The sequence below is a fragment of the Arvicanthis niloticus genome, chromosome 7 (assembly GCF_011762505.2).
Source record: "Arvicanthis niloticus isolate mArvNil1 chromosome 7, mArvNil1.pat.X, whole genome shotgun sequence".
In the NCBI taxonomy this organism is placed as follows: domain Eukaryota; kingdom Metazoa; phylum Chordata; class Mammalia; order Rodentia; family Muridae; genus Arvicanthis; species Arvicanthis niloticus.
The window spans coordinates 52,893,924-52,902,744 of NC_047664.1; the positions used below are offsets into that span (position 1 = coordinate 52,893,924).

The 8,821-nt window shown below is 38.6% G+C and overlaps 1 pseudogene; it reads right to left on the minus strand.

Moving 5' to 3' along the window:
* Positions 1–287: 287 nt before the first annotated feature.
* Positions 288–6,053, minus strand: LOC117712398 (proteasome assembly chaperone 4 pseudogene; annotated as a pseudogene).
* Positions 6,054–8,821: the final 2,768 nt, after the last annotated feature.

Below are 8,821 nucleotides of genomic sequence, written 5' to 3' on the forward strand. Positions count from 1 at the left end.
TGGTCAAACATTAAGGTTCTTCCAGAGTCAAAATGATAATCTATTGAATAATTTAAATTTTTCATTTTCATTCAAATAATGTCCCCTCTATTTCTGTGGGCAGGTGGGGAATAATGACATCGATTCATCATAGATAAATAAGATGTTAATACGTGACCTAACATTATGTGTTTTCAGCCTAGTTTTTTCTTTCTAATGGATGACTTTTTTTTTTTTTTTTCAAAAACTCCCAACCTGTTTATTTCAGTGTAATTTATATACAAGTAACAAACTCTTCCTTCTGCTGCTCAGAACTTTTCCAGAAAGGTCTCCATTTCTTCCTTAATCCTGTTTTCTACGAGTAACATGAAGTTATTGTCTGTGTTGGAGAGGTTGCAGCTGACAAATACCTGTTTGCTGGTCTTCCTGGCTAAGCGCTGAACATGGCCTGTGGAAGTCTTATCAGAAGCGTCTCTAAAAAGGGAGGTGTACACAGGGATGGAGTCGTAGCAGCTGCACAGGGCCACTGCGAGGTTTCGTAGATGCATTGCCCCCACCCACAGAAAGAGCGAGTCAGCCTCATGACATGATAGTGAATGAGCTGCTCTCACAGCCTTGCACTGAAGTTGTGAAGCGACACGTCCATCCCGCCAGCCAGCCACTGGCACCACAGCACGGAGACTAGGCAGGCACGGGCGCCCAGACCAGAGAGCAACTTTTAACTTCTTTAAAATAAATCAATTCTAATGAATCTGCTTTGGTATATCTTCTTGTTGAAGTCCTGGCTGCCACATGCAGATGCTCTTGGTCTAGTATGAAAATGCTTTGTGGCTCAATAGGATGAGCAAGCAAATCAAATTGAATGTAGAAGGAGATAGATAGCAGACATCAAAGAGCAGTTGATGTCCCCACTCAGCCCTGCCATTTCTTTGAGCTGGCACAGCATTGTGCCATGGACCCATTTTGCATGAATGAGAATCATGATTCAACTTTTATGCCAAGGGCTCTGTGTCTGATTGAAATGAAGATGGAAGTTGGATTTGTACTGTGTAAGTACTATATGTACTCCATAAGCTTTTTCTTCCCATAACTCTGTAATTTTAAACTTGTACCTTATGTGCTGGTTCTATAAAAGACCCTGTAGAAAATTTGAAGGACACTAAGACAAAGAACACCAATATGTTTCCTTCCACGGAGACAGAATGTCAGTCAGGTTCCTCAGCAAAGAACAAAACAGAACAAAACAACAGGAATAGATGGCTAGATACATTGAAGATGGATGGATAAATGGATGGATGGATGGTTGGTGAGTAAATAGGAAGACAGAAAGATAAGCATCATATTTATATATTCTGAGATAGACTGACTCTGATTGATATTTATTTTAAAAACATTACTTGGCTCTGGTGATTTACTAGGTCCATCAAGACTGCTATCAACTGGGCAACATGTTAGGCAGGCAACTGTTCATCATGAATTTGTATTCCTTCTTCCTCAGAGAAACCTGAGGTTTACACCTAAACATTCAACTGATAAAATGCTGCCCACTTGGGTCATCAAGGATCATCTATTTCTTTTGCTTAAAAACAAATAATTACAGATAGATACTAACCATAGTTACAAAAATACCTAGAAATTGATTCTATAAATGAGTGATATAGTCTACCCAGGTTGGCAGATAAAATAACCATCACAGAGAGCTTATAGTTTATTGAAGGGGATAAACATTGAAGAGATAATTTTCAATATTATAGGAATCACACTGTAGCTTGAGGAATTTGGAAGAACTGGGCGAGTTTAGGGCCCAAAGGATTTACTTGCAGATCCTGTATTCAAGCAGAGACAAGAAGATGAACAAGAATTTTCCAGGATGAGAGGGGAGCAAAATCTTTGCTTGTTTAAACAAAATCTTTGAGTTGATAAGAAAACTGTCACATTGAGTAACAGAGAGGATGCTGGGATATCTAGAACACAAGAAGCCTTGGACTCAAGTGTCATTAGTGTACAGAATAGACAGGGAACATAGGCAGAATCTTGCTATTTGTTGGATCTGGGTAACTACTCTCCCTGCAGTTACATTATCTTTGTGGACAATTTAATTTTTAAAATTCTATTGATCTCATGATTAAAGTCCCCACATGCTCACTTATTGCATGGAAAATAAAATGATAGTTTCCTAGAGGATTTAAGAATTAAGATCTGTTGTACAGTCACCTAAGCTAGACACTGATATGGATGGCTGGAAGTGCATGCTGACAAGAACATGATGTAGCTGTCTCCTTAGAGGTCTGCCAGAGACTGACATTCAGAGGGCGATGTTCACAGCTAACCACTGATCTGATCAAGGGTTTCCCAATGGAGAACTTAGAGAGAAGACTGAAAGAGCAGAAAGGGTTTGTGACCCCAGAAGGAAAGCAACAATACCAAACAACCAGAGCCCCACAGGGTCTAAACCACCAGCCTGGGAGCACATAGGGAGGGACCCATGACTCCAGCTATAAATGTAGGGGAGCATGACCTTGTCAGGCATAGGTGGGAGAGGAGATTCTTGGTCCCATGAAGGACAAACACAGAGGGGGGGGGATGTGAGGGTGGGGAGGTGGGAGTGGGCGGGTAGGTGGGGACACAGCCTCATAGAAGCATGAGGAGGGGGGATGGAATAGGAGGTTTCTGGGTGGTTGGGGGAAGTGGGGTAAGGGAATAAAATCTGAAATGTAAATATAATACCCAATTATAAAAAAGAATTAAGATCTGTGCAACTGACTCAACAAAATCTATTACTTTCTTTTCTATGACTACTTCCCGTTAAGCCCTCAGACTAATGCCTTTGAGTTTGCTCTTTTCTCTCCTCGCATCTCTGAAAGATTTCCAACGGAAGTCTTTTCAGCTTTCAGATACTGCAAAAATTCCTCATTCCTCTCTGTCTCACTGTTTCACCTTAGAGTAACTCGGGGCCATCCAGATTGTGCACGTGTATATATGGATGCCTTCCTAACTTTTACCCCCCCCCACATGTCAGGAAGACTCATCAATACAAAGGCTTTGATATTAAGCAGTTATTCAAAGTTAACTTAAATTTCAAGGAAAAAAAATAATGAGTAATGCCTGATAGTCCCTGGGACCACTACTCTAAATTATGGAAAGGGGGTCTGTACAGTTTCAAATTGTTGGTGACTGGAAACCTGGCTTACTGTAACAGGATGAGAATACCAAACATTTTCTGACTGAACTTGTAGTTTCTGTATTTTTGCTTTTTATTCAGCTTCTGTGTCTCCAGCACAGCAAAAGGGCTAGAAAAGGGCCATGATTTAAAAGATGTCCAGATGGGCTATTATGAAGTAATATGGATGAAATAAAACTGTTTTGAAATGGTCTTGTTGTATAATCGTTCACATTTTTAGTAAAAGGAATATCGTAAAGCTATATTATGGTTGAAGAGTAAAACAATACTAATTTTAGAGATAGTGATTGGTCCAAACAAGAGCTATTATTGATTATTTGCAGACTGGGTAAAGATGTTTAAAACCAACAAAAGGATTGTCATGATAAGTGAGAAATTAAAAAAAAAAACACAGCATGTACACAAAAACTGTTGTTATTGCTGCTACTATAACATTTGTGAGATATGAGCATAACATCTCTATTGATGTTGACAGCCTAGAGACAATCAATCAATGCCACACTAGCCTATGTCTGGAAAGAAATCACTGAGTTGCAGGCACTAGCATCCTGAGGCATCACTTTACATATAAGAGTATTTCAGAAGCTCACAGAGTTCATAGCTCTGGGCAATACTCCAGAGCGCAGATTCCTTAGTATTTCTTGATGTTGTTGCATCCCTTAGAGGAGCCAATGTCGAAGACTAATGTAAAGGCTAAGCTGAGAGTTGTCCAGCCAACAATGATATTATCTACTAGGTTTAGAAGGAAACTAATGCTTTCTGTTTTCCAGAGATGCTTGAGTTTGTCTAATGGATGTCCCAAGGCTACAGTAATGAATAGCATGGCCCGTTCATGGCATTTTTCCTTCTCTTGATAAAAAGCTGGTTCCTCGGCTTCCTCCTTTTCTATTGATTTGCTTTCTGCACTTCTCATGAAGTCTGCCTCCCTCTGAAACAATTTAGTTCTTATTCAAGATCTTCCCCCTAGCCTTAGTTTGGCCTGATCTTAGGGGTCAGCCTGGCTCTTCTTCCGTGTTCTGTTAGGGCTAGTCAATGTGTTCTGTTAGGGCTAGTCAATGCCTACCTAGCTAAGGGGAAAGAAAACATTGCCTTGTACTGCAACAACTGCAAGTTTGTAGTTTGCTGACTATCCATATGACACCCCAAATTTAGGGTGACTAATTATTTTAAATCACATGATTTTTTTTTTCAGTAGAAAGTCAGCCATGGCATCTTTATAAATGTGGAATTCTTAGGCAGGGCATCAATGAGAACAGTTTCAAATGAGCCTTCTCTGTATAAATACTATTTTAGGAGCTGAAAACAGTAAAACATGAGGCATAGTTTCTGCTATAAGAAAATACCGTCTTTGGGGAATGGCAGATTATAAAATGGGAAATTTCTTTATAAGCAATATTTTTTTAATACTCAGAACAATGCATTTTGGCATTTAGCTTAAGGACTGGAAAGTAGAAGATTATGGATGATTTCCTGGAGGAGTAACAGCTCTTAACACAGGCTATAGAAACCCTTGTCAGTATGCAAGAGTTTGTACCTCTGGAAATGAGACTAAGACATGGAGACAACGAACGTCTGAGTTACTGTGTCATCTGCAGAAAAAAAAAAAAGCCTAAACTAAGCTCACTCACATAAGGGGACATTCTTAGTGATTTTCCACCTCTGGTTTTGTGAACTTCAAGATAAAACAGAGAGACCAATAAGAAGAAAGGATATGAAATGTCACAGGACCCAAGATGGTTGTCATCACTTAGCAACATCCAGTGTTTGAGAGCACAAGCTAAAGGGACTCAACCATAGACATCAACAGAACTGCCAAAGTCTGAAATAAAACCAAGTTACTAAGACATAAAGTTGGAGGGGCCATGTTCAAGCCATGTGCTACCTAAGCTGTGAGCACTTACGAGTCTCTGTAAAATATGGTGTGTGTCGATTCACAGTATACACAGATAGGGAAGATAGGTACAAGACTTTAGTTAAGAACTTGATGTGCAGGAAGAAATCAGAAGTAATAATGCTGAGTGATGTTTTGTTCCTTGCTAGCTCTAAGTAACTATATGTTATATAAAATATATTATACATATAATACAATATATAATATGTATTACATTTTCATATTTTCCAGCTGGTTTCAACAAAAAAATAGTTTGCTTAGAAAAGCTAAGTGTTAATATATAGGGTTTTATTGAAGACCTATGGAAACCCACCTCAGTGACTCTGGGTTCCTAAGTAGCTTTGAAACTATCTACTGATAATTACTCCAATGTGCCGTGGGGGCAAGGGGAGTGGAACCGTGTCACCAGACCAAAACTGGGAAGGTTGAGCAAATTCAGAAACCCTGGTAATGCTCATATCTGAGAATATTAGGTATTTCGTCTACTCCCTTCCCAGTGCCTATCCTAGAGCACGTGACCAAAACACCCCACATAAGGATTATGACCACTAGTCATGTAGCACAGAGCACAGAGTTCTCCATGCTAATGAGCTATCTATATGGGCAAGCCCTGAGGGTTTAACCAATAAGCTTGCCTACCTGAAACATTCCTTCCTTCGTCATTCATTCTTTCTTTGGTTCACCCTGAGTAAGTGATATGCATCTGTTTTCCACTACCAGTAAATCGTTTAAAGAAGTAAGGACTTTCTGTCTTATAAAGAACCACCATGGGTAGAAGTCTTAGTCATACAGAGCCATTCTGGCCGCTCTGCTCTCCAGACATGGACACTCACCCCTGAGTTAAGCCAGAGTTTCCCCCACTTCAGGCTCATCACAAGCCCTTGGAAATGGATACTCTCCAGCGATGTCTAGGTGTCTGGGAGTTTGGGAACCCCAGCTTCAGCCTAGCCTGTCTCCTTTCTCACCTGGTCTGGGACCCCATCTTAGGCTGCATTCCGCCATTGCCAAGCAGGTTCAGTGTTCTGAAACCAGGTACCACCATGGTGGATTAGATGCAGTGTAGCCTAGTGCCTCCTGTTTCGTCTGCCTGAACAGTGAGCCAGAACGCAGACCCAGAGTGCAAAGACTATTATGTAAATATTTTCTCAACTGGGAATACAAGCTAATGTCAAGACAGCAGTGGGAATCTTCTGTCTAGACTAAATAAGGAAGAGCAGAGTAAAATTTATTAATAGTAAAGGAAATTCTATAGACATACATATTTATATCTATATACATTAAAAAGCAAACATATATTAAACATATACATATAAGGATGTAAATATGTATGTTTTGCAAGGATCTTTGTAATATCAGCTTTATTATTTTCTAAAATTGTTAGGAAAGTAAGCAAATGATATAATTCAGGCTAAGCCTTATTCCTGAAAATTTGACACACTTTCCCTGTGGGGAACTCCACACCCATGTGATCTGTCTTTACAAATTCAAGCCAACACAGATACAAATATCTGGAAGAAAAACATGGCATCTGTTTAGACTTTTGTTGACATAAATGATACTGTACCAATACTGTCTAGATAGCATTTTCATTATATTTGTGGTATAAGAAATATAGAGATAGTTTGTGTGTGTATTACTTTCAAATTTTATTCAGAGGAAATTATTTCATTGATGAATTTTTAAGCCCTAGGTAAGTTCTAGAGGCCATCTCCATTAGAGACACATGAATGACTCTAGTTGAGTCATCACAGATTAACACTCTCGAAGTGTCCCTCGATTGTTTCCACATTTCCTTTTTAACTAATTTCAGAGAGTCTAGACTATTTCATCAAGCTGCATCTTCTGTGAACTAGGATAACTAATCTGTTTGTGCCCTGTTCATTGTTGATAATTTGGTTTGTGTCAGCAGTACATGGAGATGCTATGTGGATCCAGGAAAATGCCAGTAATTGGAGAGAGAGAGAGAGAGAGAGAGAGAGAGAGAGAGAGAGAGAGAGAGAGAGAGAAAGCCTAGCAAGTAACTATATGTTTACAACAGATCTGCTATTGACAGTTAATGCTCTACCTAATCAGTCTGCTAGTCCTTCTGTGAAAAAATAAGAAAAATTACATGCATCATATAATTAAGTTTAATGGGCTAAAAATTATAAGATTTAACTGGAGAGCAGTTTAACGTCTTCCCTTTAGTTTATTAGCCATATGTTCTTACCCATCTTTTCTTTCTTTCCCATATAAATGCTTATGAACTGCTTAATAACAGTTTGGTATTCAACAATTGAATAAACCATAATTTGAATAGGAATTCCTATTAGCATCTGATATTCATTCACAAAGTCCAGTTTTCAGTATGTGGCATTCCCTTCATGTACAAAGTGAATAATGTAGTATGAAATCTGCAATTATAAACATCCACGATGAACACTGCATTAAAAACTCAGTCTGTTATTACTGTGGAATCTGCATTGGCAATAGCCATTCAAGGCTTATGATTTGCATTAAAGCATATAGAAAAAATAGCCCTAAAAATATAATTTCACATGTTTGAAACAGCTTCCCAGCCCTTCCTATCACCTTTTCTGTAGAAATAATTTTGTAGTAAACTAGAGGGTGGCTGCAGTCCAAGGAGAGACTTTCATTACTAAGTTATGTCTACTCAGAATACCACGGCTCTGTGCACATAGAGCTAACAACAGGACTTTTAGTTCTATGGCACTGAATAAAATACCCTCATTTAGATGTAAACTACTTAAAATATTCTTTTTAAAAGTACCTACTTTAATATCTTCGTTGATAGAATAAAACATTTTTAGGAATGTTAAAACTTTGGGTTTCGATTTTAAAAAATGGATTTAAATGAAGATTCGTTCAAAATCAATGGAAAAAAGTGACAAAAGTGAGTCATGGGCTGCTGTCTGTATAGCTGAGAAAGTCAATTTTATTTCCAAGCAAGTGTCCTCCACAGAAGAATCAGAGAGTCAAGGACCTATGGATTGTTTTCTACATAATTTACAGTTATCAAAAATTCCAGTCTCACTTTCTAGCACAAGTTATCATGGTAAGGAAGGTTCTGGAGGATTTCCCTGTAACAAGAGAAACAATAACGTATTCTGAAAACTCTACTTTTTTTTTTTTAATTTATGCCAACAAACACTGGTTGAATACATACTTTATGCTAGACGGACTGGGAAACTGAAAAACAAAATCTAGTTCTATATTTCCAAGCACATTTCACTTTTTCAAAGGAAAATTTGGAAAATTTGGTGGACACATATACACACATACACACACACACACACACACACACACACACAAACAAGACAGGGGGGAAGGGAGAGAGAGGGAAAAAGGAGGAAGGGAGAGAGAGAGAGAGAGACAGAGAGACAGAGGCAAATACAGAGACATAGGAGAAAGAGATAGACAGAGAGACAGAGAGTAGGAGGAAAGGAGGGAGGCAGGGGGAGAGGGAGAGAGAGAAATGAGGGAGTCATACACAGACATGTAGATACACATATACACAGGCACACGAAACATGCACAAATGCGTCTCTGTTCATTTCTTCCAAACTATGTCAGAAAAAAAGAGGTCCACATAGAACATTCTTATTTCTGGTCCTCCTTCTGGGAACTAGACATAGAATTTAGATGTAGACTGAAATTAATTGAATACTTTCAGCCTGAAAAAGTCACCAAAATAAACTATAAAATCATAAAACCTCAGTGGAGGAATTTGAGTGTTACCTAAGAACTGTGTTTAATGAAATTAGAAAGTAT